At 41.9% G+C, this 17,221-nt stretch overlaps 1 protein-coding gene across 2 annotated transcripts in view; it reads left to right on the top strand.

The window, feature by feature from the left end:
* Window positions 1–17,221, top strand: part of SKAP2 (src kinase associated phosphoprotein 2) — a 144,999-nt gene that overhangs the window by 93,031 nt on the left and 34,747 nt on the right. The gene's annotated exons all lie outside the window — the stretch shown is intronic.

The raw sequence follows: 17,221 nt of genomic DNA, 5'->3' as shown, positions 1-17,221 counted from the left end.
TGAATGGGGAAGACTTAGATTCAAACCCCAGTTCAGCCACATGGCCTTGAATGAGTCCTGGAATATCAGCCTCATTTCCATATCATGATCAATGGTAATGGCATGCTGATGTGTTCTTTTTTCTTTTCTTTTTTTTGAAAGGAGACTCTCGTTTTTAACCAGGTCTAAGTAAGAGTAATTTAGTTTTGACTAATAAGGGCATTGCAATCAGACAGAAATTGTGAAAATGGTCTCTTGGGATTATTGGCTCATTAGTATCCTCTCTGCTACATAATTTTTTAATTAAAAAATTGACGTGCCTTACAGCTTTGTCCCACCAACTCACTCATCTTTTGTTCATCATTCACAGTGTCATTTGTGTTAACCAGAGCTTCTCCACATCCTCTGTGTTCTCAGCTGTTTCCAAATATGTGGTTTTTGTAATTCCTGCAAAAACACAATGTGGTGTTTCATAGAAAGGCTCTACTGAAGACCTGCATATAAAATTGCTTGGGAGCTTGAAGAAGGGCACTGAAAAAATATCATATTTTACAGTTTAGGAAACTCTTGATGCTCACTTAACTATGATTAATTCTGAAAGATCATCTTGTGTTTTCATGAACTTCTGAAGTCACGTGCTGTACAATCAATCCCTGGAAGATATATAGGAAAGGAGCAAGTGCCTCTGATGTGCAGTGTTTTCCCTTTTAACAGTGAGTGATCAGAACCTGCCCATATTCCTCTGAGATTGCAACTAAGGATTTCCACATCTGCTTCTGTCCTGCTTGGAAGGTTTCTATCTTGCACTCTGGTGCCTCTCATTTGGAAAGTGGAATTCCTGGGAGTTAGGATGTCTTACCATTTTGGCCTTTATCATTTTTAATACCCATAACACACCCAGTGTTTATCTCTGGTTTCCACATCTATCCTTGCCACTGATTGTCAGTGGATAATATTCTGCATCTCATTCTTGGTGATAATTTGAGCCTAGAATCCATTGTCTGTTGTTGCTAATTTAACAGCATCTTCCTGGTTGTTCTTTATTCTTGCCTACATACTGTAACTGATCATGCTGTTGTTTTATTCACATTTTTTAGCACTGGAACAATGCTTGGGGTGCATTCCCTATCTTGACTGTACTTGTTCCGGCAGAATGCAGAGAAAGGTGGCTCTAGAACTTTCCCCTTAGGACTTTGTCCCCTGTATAATAGGAAGCAATGTTTCCAAAGTATAGCCAGTTACCACTTATAGTCTGCTTTCTGTAAAGAAAAAAGCATCTCAGGAGAAAAAACACCCAGAAATCTATGCATTTTGTTAAGAGGTTAGTTTTTCTTCCCCAAAATCATTTAATGTATTGGGGTATTGAAATACACATACAGACCTCAGGAGAACATGAAGAAAACTGTGGTCCAGTGAATCAATTTAAGTGCTCTGGAGAGATGCAGTCCTTCTTGATAACCTGGAGAATATTTATCCCACCACAGAGAAATATTCATGGGGTAGAAAAATACCTCAAGTTTCAAAAACATTAGGAATTTTAAACCTTGTGCCTTAACGTTCATAAAAGTTTGTTAGTTGTCTAAGGCCTTAGGTTCAAATAATAGGTTTCATTGTTCCATTAAAAAAAACAGTATAGCCTTGTAAAGGGAGTTATTCAATATGCAAAAGTGTAGGGCTGAATCTAAGCAAAAGAAACATTCTGTCTCGCGTGTTTTCAATTTCTGGATATTTTAGTAGTGTGAAACAATGATTTGTGCCACCACAAACAAAAACAGTCTTGTGTGGCTTTTTTTACCCTGGGATATATTGGAATTTGGAATTTATAGCTGGTCCATGGGGTCGCGAAGAGTCGGACTCAACTGTGCGACTGAACAACAACAATATATACTGCACTGGCCTTCTCTTAATGAAGCATCCTGCTCTTCTGTGAAGAACATCCCTCTCTCCTTTCAACTGTAGTTCCAGAGGTATGTCTGCACCAGCCCTGAGTGAGAGCCTGCCTTATTTTGTTGTTTTTTTAAAACCCTACACAGAGTAGAAAATACATCCAGAGAGCTCACTTCCTATCCAAAAAGAAAATATGGGAATATTTTAATCCAATTTTGAAACTTGATACTGGAGAAAACTGCTATAGGGATTATCCTAGAGTGGTGTCCATTTTGTAGGTATCATGTTTCGTGGCATAGAAATGTCCCTTTTTTATCCCTTTCAGATTGATGAGTGGTACCCATTTGTTACCTTGTTGAAGGCTTAGCTTCTACTCGAGTTTGGTATTCAAATGTCTCTTGGTGAGAAGGTGGCCTGCTAATTCATTATGAACAGTAATACAGAATAGATGCCACTTCTAAAAGGACCTTGCTCAAAATTTTGATTGGCTCAGTATTGTCATGTTGGTGTACTATTTTGAAAAGCTTTGGAAATTTTAAAATAACTCCATGATTTCAAAGAAGCTTTGGGCATAACCCATGGACTCTCCCCCCCCCCCCTTTGAGCAATCCTTCAGCCCCAATTGCCGAATGGCTTTTTTAAAAAACTGGAGGGACTTTCAGAAACTGTTTGATATGACACATGAGGAATTTCACAGGGCTCTTGCTTTTAAAAGTAGTTCTTTGGGTCACATTTTAACATTCTATAATATCACTATTTAAATATTGGATCGTGGTGGTGAAAGTGCTGTCAAGTCACAGCTGACTTATGGCGATCCTGCAGGGTTTTCGAGGCAGCACATGTTCAGAGGTGGTTTGCCACTGTCTGCCTCCACATCATGACTCTGGTATTCCTTGGTGGTCTCCCATCCAAATACTAGCCAGGGCTTGACCCTTCTTAGCTTCCAAGATCTGACGAGATCGGGCTAGCCTGGGCTATCAAGGTCAAGGCAAATGTTGAATACAAAGCATTAAAATCAATTGTGAAATACAGCATGTCACAAAAGGTAGTTTCTCACCTCACGTTGCTCCTTTCCAAGGGCCACTCGTTTTCCCAACATGCATCCGTCACATCACTTGCTCAGATAATACAATAATAGCGCCATTTGTCACAGAATATACCAGATCACTTTTGCCTTGGTTTGTGCTAAGTAACAACAGCTCAGCCACCATCGTCTGCTGTATGCCTGGAGGAGTCTCCTTTCAGCTCTCCTTTTAAGAAACATTCCCAGGGAGTATTACTTCATTGTTCATACTGACCTTTGCAAGATTTCAGCCCCAAACCCCAAATGTCAACAATAATTGGACTTTGGTATCAGTCACGAATGTAATAAAACCTGTGACATTTTCAGCTTCAGTCTATGAACCTGTTTGGCTCCAGAGCATCTCAGTACCAACAGATGCAATGGCATCCTCATCCCAGGGAACAAGAGGTTTTATGCAACCTGGGAAAAAAGCACATTTTTGGTGCTTTTTGTAGTATTCACAACAGTTTTCTAGCTTGATCTTTTTCAGTAACATCAAGAACAAGGGCCATATCAGTTTACCGTCGCTGATCTTTGAAAACATGGAGGAGGGCTTATATTTTGCCCTTTTGGAAGCTGAATGTAGATACTTTGTATTTGATACACTGTTGTTGTTAGTTTTCTTTTTTAGTCCTTTTTCTGCTATGTCTTAAAATGGATTCTAATTTTCCCCCAACCCAAACTTTTCCTTGCTTATATTAAGTCTTCAAAAGGACTTGATTGTTTTGTTGCAGAACAATGCAAGTTGTTGGGACAAGTGTTTTTTTATGCTCTTCAAAGCTTTCTCACTGAGTGTATACAACTTCTTGATCTGCATCCAGAACTGCAGGGTATGAGAAGGAATGTAGTGAATGTTCTGAGCCTTGGAAGTAACTATTGTGTCAAGTTGTATATAATTTATTTTAAAGAATAATGCGAACATAATTTATCAATAGCCTTTTAAAAGGAAAGGATGACACACAGTTAGAGGTAACATACCATTTACTAATCTTTTTTTACCAACTTTATCTACTTTGTGCTCTTTAATCAGTATGGCATTATGGTTAGAGTGTTGGACTGCAAACTGGGAGACCAAGGGTCAGATCCTCATTCTGCGTGCTGGAAGACCTTGGGTTTCAGTCTCAGGATCTCTCTCTCTCTCTCTCTCTCTCTCTCTCTCTCTCTCTCTCTCTCTCTCTCTCCCTCCCTCCCTCCCTCCTCTTGCTAGCGTACCTCAGAGGGTTGTTGTGAGGGAGGATGAAATAAGGGAGAGAGAACTATGTGCACTGCCCTGATAAAAACATGGCAGATAGCTGATATCACTGTGATCCACAGAGGGGGGAGATGGGGGAGAGTAGTAATCCCTTTTGTAGAAAATGTTGAGGGATCTGGGTGTTCTCATTGCTGCTGAATTAATTTCTTGGGCATTCAGAGGAAGTGATAGGGTTGGGGTTAACCAAAGCAAAAATGCTGTTGGAGAGGTAGAGCCTCAAACTTTTCCCCACAATGATGTCATCCTTCGTGGAATAAAATGGACAACCTCTTTTTGTTTGTTTCTTTGACAGTAACTTGACAGACGTCTATCCATTCATAACTGATGAGAATGTGGAGAGCTTATTTATTTATTAAAAACAAGAATATCTGCCCTTTCCCACCCTCTACATTGGTTCGTAGTAGGAGTAACTATGTATGTATGTTAAAGATTTCTAAAAATCCCCTTATACTATGTATGGATCTGATGCTGTCTTACAGAACCCATTAAAATTCTGCCAACCACTCAAGATGTAGATAGATGTTTCCACATCCCCTCTCTACCTCTCAAGGTCTGTCTGCCATTGCCAGAGGCCCATTGTTCTTCCTTAATGGCATAATTGGGTAAAATATCTCCTTTTCCAGAAATATGTGGCCAGTCTGACACTTAGGAGCCAGATATGATTGGTAGCTTTCCCCCCTCTCTCTGATGACCTCAGCACTAGGAAGCTGGGGGGAAAGGCATCTCTGTGCTTATAGGTTTAGGCATATAGAGAAAAGTCAGAGTCAAGAGTAGAAATAGTCAGGCATCTCCATCTGACCCTCTTTCATGTCCTTGAAGCCTGGGAACCCCTGCAGCTTCTTCCCACTGCTTTCCTTAGGTGCAAAATCCTGGACCACGTAGGAGGACCCCACACTGTCACTCCTTTCATGCTAGTATTGCTCCTCCTGGAAGCTCTGACACGAGGAGGAGCTACAGTCAAGGCTTCTTTCACGTGCCCAGATTGTTAACTGTAGCAGCTTCCATGGTGCTGTAAGGAGAAGGGACCCTTTGGGGGGGGGGAGACAAAGCTGGTACTGTGTGAAGGAGGAGGAGGAGGAGGAGGAGGGATTTATACCCCACCCTTCACTACCCAAAGGTGTCTCAGAGCGGCTTACAAACTCCTTTCCCTTCCCCTCCCCACAACAGACACCCTGTGAGGTGGGTGGGGCTGAGAGAACTCTAACACAAATTGCTCTTTTTCAAGGACAGCTGTGCCAGAGCTTGTGACTGACCCAAGGTCACATCAGCAGGTGCAAGTGGAGGAGTGGGGAATCAAACCCGGTTCTCCCAGATTAGAGTCCGCACACTTAACCCTTACACCAAACTGGCTCTAAAGCAGTACCTTAAATTTTAAGAGGCTCTGAGACTTTTCATGTAACATCTGGAACTGGTCCTTGCAAATAAAAACATGAGTCCTTCGAATCATGCAGTTCTACTGTTCAGGGAACTGTTCGAAAACAGAAGATCCAGGCTCCCGCAAATTTGCTTTGTATTAAAATAAGATATTTTAATAACTGATACTGATCAATCATTCATCATGCATCATTCAGTGGACCAACACAAAGGCATTTTTGACAATATTGATTTGTTAAACCAATAGGATGCAAACGCTATGTGACAGAAGTTGGTGCTGGTTATGAGATAGAATCCCGCACTGGAGAAGCTTGTCATTTCAGAGAGACAAAAGTAATTTTACTTGTATCTGAGCTCCCCCCGCTTTACTGTTGACTACATTTCTGACAGCTGCCTTCATGATACACATTAACGCTTTGTTTATTCATGAATATCTTCAGCACATTAGGTACCCAAAAAAGGACAATTCTTTATATGAAAACAAAGTTATCTTCCTGCATGGCACCATGCTCCGGTTGAAAACAAAACATACTGGAACGTTCTTAAATGGAGCATTAAATAGCAGTGTTCCAGAATACAAGTCATTTTATTAATCATAAACAACAAGCAAATTATTTATTTAATATGTCAAATGGGGAAGTACTGATGTTTTTTAAAAATGTAAATGTCCAAACTACAGTACAAACATTGCTCCGGTAAAACCTTTACTGAACTTATAGAATATTAGGTTACTCCGTTCAGTTTGTGTATATGGAGCTGGATCCAATGATACTCTTCCACTGTATGTCCCTTCAGTGGAGGAAAACTAGGCAGAAGAGACTCATACAATCCATATATTAATGTCACTAAGGAACGTTAAATGATGGAACAAGGGTTGTAGAAGAGAGAACAGTCTTACAAAGTAGCAAAACTAGATACCCACATTGAGTCCTGTTTCATTTGTGCATTTTGAATCTCATATGCGTGGGATTCATGTGCATAGGTGATGATGTTGTGACTTTGTGGAATGGGTTGCCTGAATAGGTGAGGGGGGCCCTCCTTGGAGATCTTCAAGAGGCACTGCAAGACGTGCCTGTTTGCTGGGCTTTTATGGGGGTTTGAATGGTGGGCATCTTTTTAAAGGGGAAGGAGTTGAGAATTTGGGGTTTGCTATTTTATTTTTGGTTTTAAAAGAAGATGTTTTAAACTATTATTGTAAGCCAGCTTGAATCACAAGAAAAGGCAGATGTAAAGGTTTTTATAAATAAATAAAATTTTAAAAATCTACCCAAGCCATAACTACACCATCCAGTGGTGGTAAATCTTCCCCTATCAGAACATTGGCATTGCCAGCCAGCATCACCTCCATCTGGGCTGAATTCAGCTTTAGCTTGTTCTCTTAGCCTTAGTCAGAGGAGAATACATTTGGGTGGCATCTGCAGACTGATGACACCCAGTCTCAAACTCTGGATAGTTCTGTTGAATAGTTTCACATGGCTATTAAACAACATAGGGGAGAGGACAGATGAAGCCCTAGAGTACCCCCATGTGTTTTATCCTAGGGGGCAGATTCCACAATGCAGCACTTTCTGCATTGTATTACAGAGGAAAGATTTCAGGGTTACCAGGGGTCGTTTCGTAGAAAAAGAGCTAGGGGAACTCATTAGCATAACTCATTAGCATATTTTTAAGGAAGCACCTTGCCAGAGGCAGAGGAGACCAGCTGAGCTCTGAGCAGGAGCAGGAGAGAGAGCTGTGAGAGAGGTGAGTGGGTTTCTTTTACTTGCTTTCAGCTGAGAGAATTCAGCTAAGGATATTTTGTGGGAAAACTGTGTTTAGCAGTGTGTGGAAGCACTTAGAGTTCTTGCAGAGTCCTGGCTGATTGAGTGTGGGAGAGGAACGGGCACTGTTTGACTGGGATTGCCTGTAATTGAGAGGAAGTGGAAGGGGCATTGTTTTGCCTGTGATTGAGTGCCTGGGTGAATTTGAATTTGAATAGCTGCTGCCTGACCTCTGCTGGGGGAGGCCTCTATTTAAGGAAGCACCTTGCCAGAGGCAGAGGAGACCAGCTGAGCTCTGAGCAGGAGCAGGAGAGAGAGCTGTGAGAGAGGTGAGTGGGTTTCTTTTACTTGCTTTCAGCTGAGAGAATTCAGCTAAGGATATTTTGTGGGAAAACTGTGTTTAGCAGTGTGTGGAAGCACTTAGAGTTCTTGCAGAGTCCTGGCTGATTGAGTGTGGGAGAGGAACGGGCACTGTTTGACTGGGATTGCCTGTAATTGAGAGGAAGTGGAAGGGGCATTGTTTTGCCTGTGATTGAGTGCCTGGGTGAATTTGAATTTGAATAGCTGCTGCCTGACCTCTGCTGGGGGAGGCCTCTATTTAAGGAAACACTGAGCTAGTGTTAGCTCAGAGTTTTCTATCCTCTGGCTCACACATTTTTGTCTTGGCTCGGGAAGGAGGGCTCCAGAAGAACAAACTTAATTTATGCAGCAGCCCAATCGCCTGCTCACAACGTTCATGCCAGCAGCTCACAAAGTGGGATTTTTGCTCACCGGACTCCACCGCTTAGAGGGAGGGCTGGTCTCATCACCTCCCCCCCTCCCCCAAGCTGTCTTCCTGCTTCCAGGTTCCTTCGAGGGGGCGACTCATGCAAAGGCCAGGCTGCTGGAGGAGGGGGAGAAGTGACCGGAGGGGGGTTGCACAAGCCCTGTGGCTCAAACATTTTTGTCTTGGCTCAGGAAGGAGGGCTCCAGTAGAGCAAACTTAATTTATGCAGCAGCCCAATCGCCTGCTCACAACGTTCATGCCAGCAGCTCACAAAGTGGGATTTTTGCTCACCGGACTCCACCGCTTAGAGGGAGCGCTGGTCTCATCACCTCCCCCCCCCAAGCCGTCTTCCTGCTTCCAGGCTCCTCAATGGGGCTGGGAGTCCTTGCGGAGGCCACGTGGAGTGGCCACGGCCAGGCAGAGGGGGAGGACGCCAACTTACCCTCCTGCTTCCTCCTTCTGCAACAGAATGAGGCTGGAAGCAAGTTGTGTGCCCCGCCCCCCGCACCTCACGGGGGAACGGCGATCCCCCACGATCCCCTCCAATCGACCTCTGAGGGTTACTCTTCTAATGCTCCATATGACACATAAGGATGCATGATCTACAGTATCAAATGACACCAACAGATCTAATAAAACTAGCAGTGCAGCATTGCCCTCTATCAATTTATGATGCAGTCTACCAGAGCCATCAGTACCATCTGTTCCAAAACCAGGCCCGAATCTAGATTAAGACTACTTCCGCCAGCTCAACCATGGCACCTACTGGTAAGCTATATAGACATTAAACCAGCAGAATCCCCACCCTCTTCCTGGTACTCACCACAAGGTACATACTGTCATTGCCAGCTCCTGTTCACACTGGGAACCTGCAGAAGGAGAGGGACTATAGCCACCTCATTTCATTATCTGCCTGTTATAGGTTGATTTAAATAAATTAGGGCAAAAAATATCAGATTCCTCCAGCCAGGTTTTGGTCAAGCAAGCCAGGTCAACCCCTCCTTCCAAGATCAGATCATAGATGGTTGAAATCTTGCTGCTGCTTTATTGGTCTTTGAACATCATCGGGGTAGTTTATCTAAAAAAGAAATCAAATAATGTCCAGCCAATAGTTTAGAAGGCTTTTTCACACAAGCATTTTGCCACCTTGAATATCACATCAAGGTTTCACTTGGAATAAAGTAACCCGCTAAACACATACAAAAGAAAATTATATTAAGCTAATAGTTTTTCAAGTGCTGGAAATAATGCAAAAGACTTAGCTGCTATGTAAGAACACCACAGTGTAGTTTTTGTCCCATTGGAAAGTTTTGTCAGTGGTGTTCAATGGCTGCCATCTTGACAGTTGTCAAGAGCATGAGCAGGAAAATAACGCTGTCAAATTGAGAGGTGCAGAAGATGCACATTTTCTGTGGATATATGTGCCTTGCACAACTTCAGATGGTGCAATGCAAGCTGACAACAGCATGTTTTTTGGAATGTTGGGGTTGGGGATTCACAAGATTGAGCTGGAGAAGAATGCAAGCTGAAAGACTGTGCTGTTCAATTTGCTTATTTTTGTAGTATAAATTAACTAGGCAAACTTTTAACTAGTAGATTATTTTGGTTTATGTAGAATTGAATACAGAAATATTTGTAGGGCATCATAATGTTGATTTTAGACAGTTGAATTTCAAGCAGCAGTGCCTAACTTATTGACACTGAATGAAAATATGGCAAATCTCTCTGGCTCTATCTCTAGTCAATGTGCTGTCAGCATAAAGATGCAGAAACATCAGTCGCTTAAAATGGTTAAAGCAACTATGAGAAGCATCTGGGAACCAGACCTTTCCTGTGGAAGCATGCCAAAAACGTCATTCTGTTTCCTTCTACTATAGTGAGCAGTGCTGAAACACCCTTCCCCCCCCCTTGAATTCAGACAGGCATCTACCCAGACAAAAAGGAAACAAATTTGAATTTTCTAAGCCCATGAATTATCCACAAAGTAGATGATACAGAGGCTCAAATCTGTTGTTTTCATGTGGTACTATCTATATACTTATTATGCCAGGTCACATTTGTCACAATTAAAGATATTTAAAAGAATTGCTTTTAAATCAACTCCCTCCCCCTCCCCCCCGGCTGATAAATATGCACAGGGAGTATCACATGACGTGTGAAGAGTTTTCTGCTTCGTATTAAGTCACAGAATATTGTGTTTGACAATTGGATCCAAAGGTAGGGTAACTTTTATTGTCATTTTTAATTATGCCTGCATGAGTTAGGGCATTTATATAAGAAAAACCATTTGTTCTGCCATTCATTATAATACATTGCATAGCATAAGATTTACAGAATATAATGTAAATTTTAACCAACTGTTAAGCAAAAATATCTAAATCTGTACAGATTTGTAGGTTCTAATGTGGAAAGAAGAACATATGAGCCAATGTAATTTGTTTGAACCTGTGTTAAGCAATGGAGAACAGTATGTCTTTCCTTTTTAAATGTGTGGCATGTAAATGGGCAAGCAGCATTCAAGGTATCTTCACTGATAGTAAAGGGATGCCCCCCCCCAAGTCATCAACATTTTTAAAACAGGCCACCCAAAGGCAATGCAGAGGCCTCTACGTAGTCAGATATGCAGGAAAATCCAAAAGAGAGGGAGGTGCCTTCACCCACAGTGGCATGATGAGGATTAAATATGCTGCAGGAGCATGAAATGTTGAAAACTGCTGAGAGTCAGTTAAAATGGGGTGGGAGGGTGAAGAAATTAACCTGGTCAAGTCCCTAAAAGCTTATAGAATCCTGGGGGGGGGGCGGGAAGGGGGTGCAAATGTATTTTCTGAATTGTTTATTCTCCCCACCACCACAATAGGCCATCAGTTTTTTCCTTCTAATATGCTCAATGGCTAGGGAGCCACATGTGGTTCTTTGACATGCCACCTATGGCTCTTCTGTAAGCACCTTTCCCCATGGCACCTACCTCATGTTTCAGGAAGTTGGGCAATTGTTATTAGCCCAGGTTAAAACTAACAGATTTTATTTTTAACACACATCATGTGTGTTTTCAGGATTGTGGAGATGTAGTCGTTCTGTGTTTTAACATTAGTAAGGAGAGAGCTGTAAAATTCCTGAGGTGGAAGAGACAGCCACACACACAAGTTCCCTTTGACGTACCTACAATCTGGAATAGTGTCTTATGCTTTTGTAGCTTGTGTCCACTGCAAAAGATGGAACAGAGTCTTCTTTGCACGCCCTTTGTGAGCACACACTCAGTGACACTCACCCACATGTTTATGCCTTCAGCGTAGCATTCCATAAAACGAAGACCAGTTACTCTTGAGTTCAAGCTATCATTACATGTTCCTTAAAAAAAAAACACAACACCATAAATTCAAGCATGGATAATTCACAAAGGATAATTCAGTATGCCATCAGTTCAGAACTCATTCTCACAGGGCACACAGTAGTCATGTGGCTCTTGTGGGAATTGTGAATGTGTGGAGTGAATGCCACTATTCTAATAGCAAACTTCATGGTGGAATTCCTTTCGGAAAGGCACAGAGCCACTTGGAGTCAAGGTTGAGGGTTTCAGCATGGGTATGCAGAGAGAAAAAAAGACTCACACCTTTTCCTCCCCCTCCCAAAACAATGCTCCATAAAGATTGTGTGTGCTCATTTTGCTTTTATGTTGAGAGCAGTTAAGAGCTAGTCAAAGGAGAGGGAAAAATTGGCTTGCGTCAACTCCTAAGAGTTTATAGCATCTTTGGACTTCCTAATTGTGTATATTTCCCTTCGGCGTACATGTAATTGCTTGCAGACCCCTGATTTGTTACCCCCCAATATATATTTGAACCACATTTAGGCATTCTTGCAGATCCATCTGAATTTATGTAACATGGTATTGCATTTTACCCTGCAAAATACATTTTGATTAAAACATGTTGATTTCCATTGTCACTGCTGCCTTCAGGTTCAAGCTAAAACTCCCATTTCTCTCAGTACCTCAGACTCTTTGAAAATAAAGTAGGCTTGACCAATTGATACCTAAGGTGTGAAAAATGTTGATCATAAATCCTAGTGAGCGGCTGTTTGTGAGAATAGTTAAATTCATAAAGTCCATTTTCTTCATGGTTTCCTTATGATTTCTGCCTCCTTCATCTCTACAGATGGAGAGCTTTTTGTGCTGAAGGAACTTCTGCTGATCCAGTAGACATTTGCAGGTGTTAAGGGCTACAGTGCCCATATGGAGCTTCCTTACCCATAGGACTTCCTCACTGATTTTGGCACAGGGAGCAGTGGCAGTGTGAATACTACTGTACATGGGGCATGTTACATGGGGCATGTTAGACCATGAATTTCAAAGTTTAAAAAAAATCAGTATTAATTTTAAATAAATCAAGGTAATTAAGAAATTGGGCCTAAAGTAAAGTATTATTGGATATGTCCTGCATTATTCATGGTTTGGCTTATTAACTCAGGATATATAAAGGTTTGTAACTATCTGCGGTGGCTCAAGTGGTTAAGACGCTGAACTGCAGGCTGTGAAGGTCAGTAGTTTAGCAGTTCGAGACCAGAGTTGCCACATGACGGAGTGAGCTCCCGTCTCTAGTTCCAGCTCCTGCCAACATAGCAGTTCGAAAGCAAGAAATTGCAAGTAGATAAATTGCAAGTAGATAAATTGCAAGTAGATAAATTGCAAGTAGATAAATTGCAAGTAGATAAATTGCAAGTAGATAAATTGCAAGTAGATAAATTGCAAGTAGATAAATTGCAAGTAGATAAATAGGCACCACTTCGGTGGGAAGGTAACAGCGTTCCGTGCGCCTTGGTGTTTAGTCATGCCGGCCACATGACCACAGAAACGTCTTCAGACAGCGCTGGGTCTTCGGCTTTGAAACGGAGATGAGCACCGCAACCCTAGAGTTGGACTCGACTGGCTTTCGAGCAAGGGAACCTTTACCTTTTTAACCATCTGCTTGTATAAGAAATAAACAGATACTGTATCAGAAATCCTTCCAAATAATAGACATGGACTTTTCAGCTCCGTACTCTCCGCGCTTCTCCTTTCTAAAGCCTTTCTGATTATCACTTGGGCAACGCTGAAATGCTACTGAACATGCTGCTTACCAGCACAGAGAACTGATGGCATGGAATATACTCTGGTTACATTCTAGCTATGGGAGCAAGGAGAATGATTGCAACTCACTTCCATACTTGGGTAGAGACCCAGTGACCTGCTCAGGGTCACAAAAATGGTTGGTGCTAATACATATGAATTGATGAAAAATTGGTTACAATGTGTACATTGGTCACAATCACATTACATCTTTGTAACGTGATATGAAGCAGACTGGATTGTTTCTTATAAAGTGTTTTTACAAGGTGTTATGTGATATTCAACATTATAATTGTATTCATCAAGTTTCACAAAATAATTATGTGCATATGTCCATGCTCATGTTTATAACCTTAAGCTTTGCTCAGAAAACTGATGTTAGGGGACCCCACTCAAGAGGGCATTATAAAGGTCAAGACGAAACCTAACCAATAGTTTACTTTTTTTCTTTTAGAAAGGATCCTTAGTACTATAATAAAATATTAACTTAAATTGTCAAAAGTTTATTTGTGCATTTCTCTCCACCCAAAGGTCTCAGGCAGTTTATAACAGGTTAAACAGTTTCATTATAGAATCAATACAAAATTCATGCAATCCCTCTTCAAAAGTAGAGGTGAATAAGCAATTTCCCAATGTCCCAATTTCAAGCCAACGAAGACCTTCCATCAAAGGTAGTTGTTAATTCAAACTTCAGGAATTTTGGCATTTCATTGGGGGGGGGAGGTGGTGGTAAAAGCTTCCTGTGGGTTAGTGCCAAGTTAACTTCAGTTACACCTGATTCCAGTGCATGGTGGTGGCAGCCCTTCAGATACTCTCAACCTGAACCACTTAGGATTTTAAAAGTAAAAAAATGGCATCTTGAACTGAATCTGGAAGCCAGCACAATTGAGTTCACTGCATGTGCTAGCAAGGATTTTTTCAAACATATTTTGCACCAGCTGAAGTTTCTAAGCAAATTCTTCAAGGGTAACCCCCCCCTTCCAAATCTGCCCCAGTCAGACAAATCCAGGGTCCACTGAAGTCCATGCTATGGCCCCTACTGATCTCTGCATTAGCTCAAAAGTTCCTTTTCAGGATAATTACAAGCACCTGGTTATATATTTTCTTTTTCTGTGTGGTGTCTATTTTTATTCATAGTCTTTGTAGAGTTCAGACTGGAACAATTCTTTAGAGTTCTGATCATCTGTCTCCAACACAAAACGACAATAAGGATAAAATGTATTGGATGGACAGTTGACCAAAGTCTTCCTAGTTGTCAATATGTTTGTACATCCTTGCTCATAAAATATACTGCAGAGCTGGAAAAAGTACAGAAAAGGGCAATGAAAATGATGAAAGGGTTGGAACACCTTCCCTCTGAGGAAGGCTAAAAACCATTTAGGCTTGAAAGATTAGAACATAAGATGACGAAGGGAGGACATGATAGAGATTTATACACAATGTGTAGAAAGCTCAACAGAGAACTTTTTTTCCAATTCTCATAATACAAGAGCTCAGGGTCATCGAAAGAAATTGATCAGCTGTAGATTCAGCACACAGAAAAGAAAGTACTGTTTCACACAATAAAATTATGGATTTTGCTGCCAGAAGATGTGATAATGGCCACTAGGTCAGATGGCTTTAAAAGGTGCTTACATAAATTCATGAAGCACAAGGTCTGTTAGTGGCTGTTAGACAGGTAGCTAAAGGAAATTTCTGTGCTCACAGCTAGTGTGCTACTAAATATCAGTTGGAGGTGGGAGAAGAAACAACAGATGAAGACTATTGTCAGTTTTCCTATGGTATCTGATGGGCTACTACAGAGAACAAGATGTTGGGCTTAAGTATACCTATGTTATGATCCAGAAGAGCTCCTCTTCTTATAAGTGTATCCCCCCCCCCATGCTGACTTCACTGTTCGCCTTAGTGTATATCCTGTTCTTCAGTGGTAGAGTGATTGTTTCTGGAACATTTTTATTCCTTTTTGCGTTCTTACTATTTTAGACTAATAGAGGCCCCGGTCACACGGGCCAGATAATGTGGGGGGGGGGAGGCGTGGCTAATTGCTCCGGTGCAATTAGAGCCGCCAGAATGCGATCCGACGTGTTGGCGGCAAACCACGGGTCCTGTCCTCCTCGCCTGCGCATTAATGAGGGGCCGGTGCGATCACACCGCAGGAGTCCGGAGGCAGCCCGTGGCAAACCGTTTGCCACTACATAAGAGGTACTGTTTTTTTATTGCGCTTTTTCGGTGGTATGCCACGGGTTGGCCACGGGTGCGCTCCACTTGCCAGATGTTGTGGTGTGATCGCGCCCCGATAATCCACCCACCACCCATGGCTCTCCTGCAGCAAATTCGCCATGTGACCGGGACCAGTGTCAGGAAATAGCCTGATAATGGTAGCACATATAACTTCACCACAGTAGCTTGCTCCCAAATCTGTACATTTGATCTAACATTTAAAAAAAACCCTCTGTGGCATGTTGCGCCTTTTAGCAGTAGGTGGCCTTTGGCTATTGCTTGGAGCACACCCACACCTGCTTGAGCTCCAGCGTCGGGTGCATTCACCCAGGCTGGTGTGTTGCTTGGGGCGTGTCTGCCCAGGCTGGCCGGCCAGCGGGTAGCTCAGGGCACTCCTGCTATGTGTTCAGGCTGACTAGCAGGTCGGTGGCTCAGAGTCCTTAGGCCCCATTTTTACTAATGCACTAGCTGCAGCCTTTCTTTGTAAAGTGAGATCTAGCCACACTTCTCAGTGCTCTGCTCTCATACAGGCTAGATCATACAGGCTAGATCATACAGGCTAGGTGTCAAACATGTGGCCCGGGAGGCTGGATCAGGCCCCTGGAGGGCTTCTAGAAGGCCCGCAGTGGAACTGGCTGTCTTCTGCTGCTTCTTCCAGTTCTGCTGCTGCTGCTTACAGATACATACCTGAACAGCGTACTCAAGATTGCAAAAGCACAGACATTTTGATGCAATAATTCAGAGCAAGAGGTGTCAGTTGTCAGACACTGTTAAATAAACAAAATATTGCAAGAATGCTAATGTTTTGAGCATAATTTTATTTTAGGGGGGGGGAAATCCCTTTGTGTTTGTGTCCTTTATATAAAGTTTATATCTCCACTACCTGGCATTACATTTTATGACACACATGGCCCAACCCAGCAGGGTCTCATTTATGTCAGAACTGGCCCTCATAACAAATAAGTTCAACAACCCTGGGCTAGATTATTGTTTTCAATATAGGACTGCCTTTGAAGACTGTTTGGAAATGTCATTTGGTGCAGAATACAGAGATGATATCTTGCCTATTTTAAAATAATTATGTTAGCTTCCAATTCATTGCCAGACACTATTCAAAATGCTGGCCCTTATCTTGAAAGCTCTTAACAGCCTGGCACTAAGGTATCCAGGGACTGCTTACTCCTATGCAAACATGTTAAGCAGCTGAGATCTGTGATCAGAGGCTTTACTCTGCATGCCCCACCATCAAATATATGGTACATAATGACAACTGACAGGGCCTTCTTCATGTTGGCATCTTGGCTTTTACAATGCCCTTCATGCGGCAGTTCACCTGGATCCTATCTTCTTAACTTTAGGTACCAGGACTTTTGGTTGCTTGGACTTTTATTTAACTGTGCTGGGTTTTGTTTTTTTAAGTGGAAATGAAATTTATTGCTTGTCCTTTCCTGTTTTTAAACCATGCCTCTTGTGCCACTGTTTTATCTTTGACACTGTTGTTGCTTTTAATGATGATTTTGCTGAGTCTGTTTGGAATTCTCTGGAGTTTTATTTCTATATTTTAATATTTTAATATTAAATTTAATATTTAATATTTAAGCTATTAAAGGTTTTGTGAAGGCACAGGCATGTTTGGAGAATGTAGTTATTATATCTCAAGTAAAATGAAACAAAAGTGCTTCAAGCAACTATGATAAGACAAGGGAAGGCCAACAGCTTACAAGTGTGTTCATTCTCATATCAAAAACAGAATATCCTGCACCACGCTCTGCCATGCATAGAGCTGGTAGAAGAAGAAGAAGTAGAGATTAGATTTATA

The sequence above is a fragment of the Gekko japonicus genome, unplaced genomic scaffold (genome assembly GCF_001447785.1).
Source record: "Gekko japonicus isolate JY-2015 unplaced genomic scaffold, Gekko_japonicus_V1.1 scaffold341, whole genome shotgun sequence".
Lineage (NCBI taxonomy): Eukaryota > Metazoa > Chordata > Lepidosauria > Squamata > Gekkonidae > Gekko > Gekko japonicus.
Note: the sequence above shows the minus strand (reverse complement) of the source record. Positions and strands in the feature narration are given on the sequence as shown.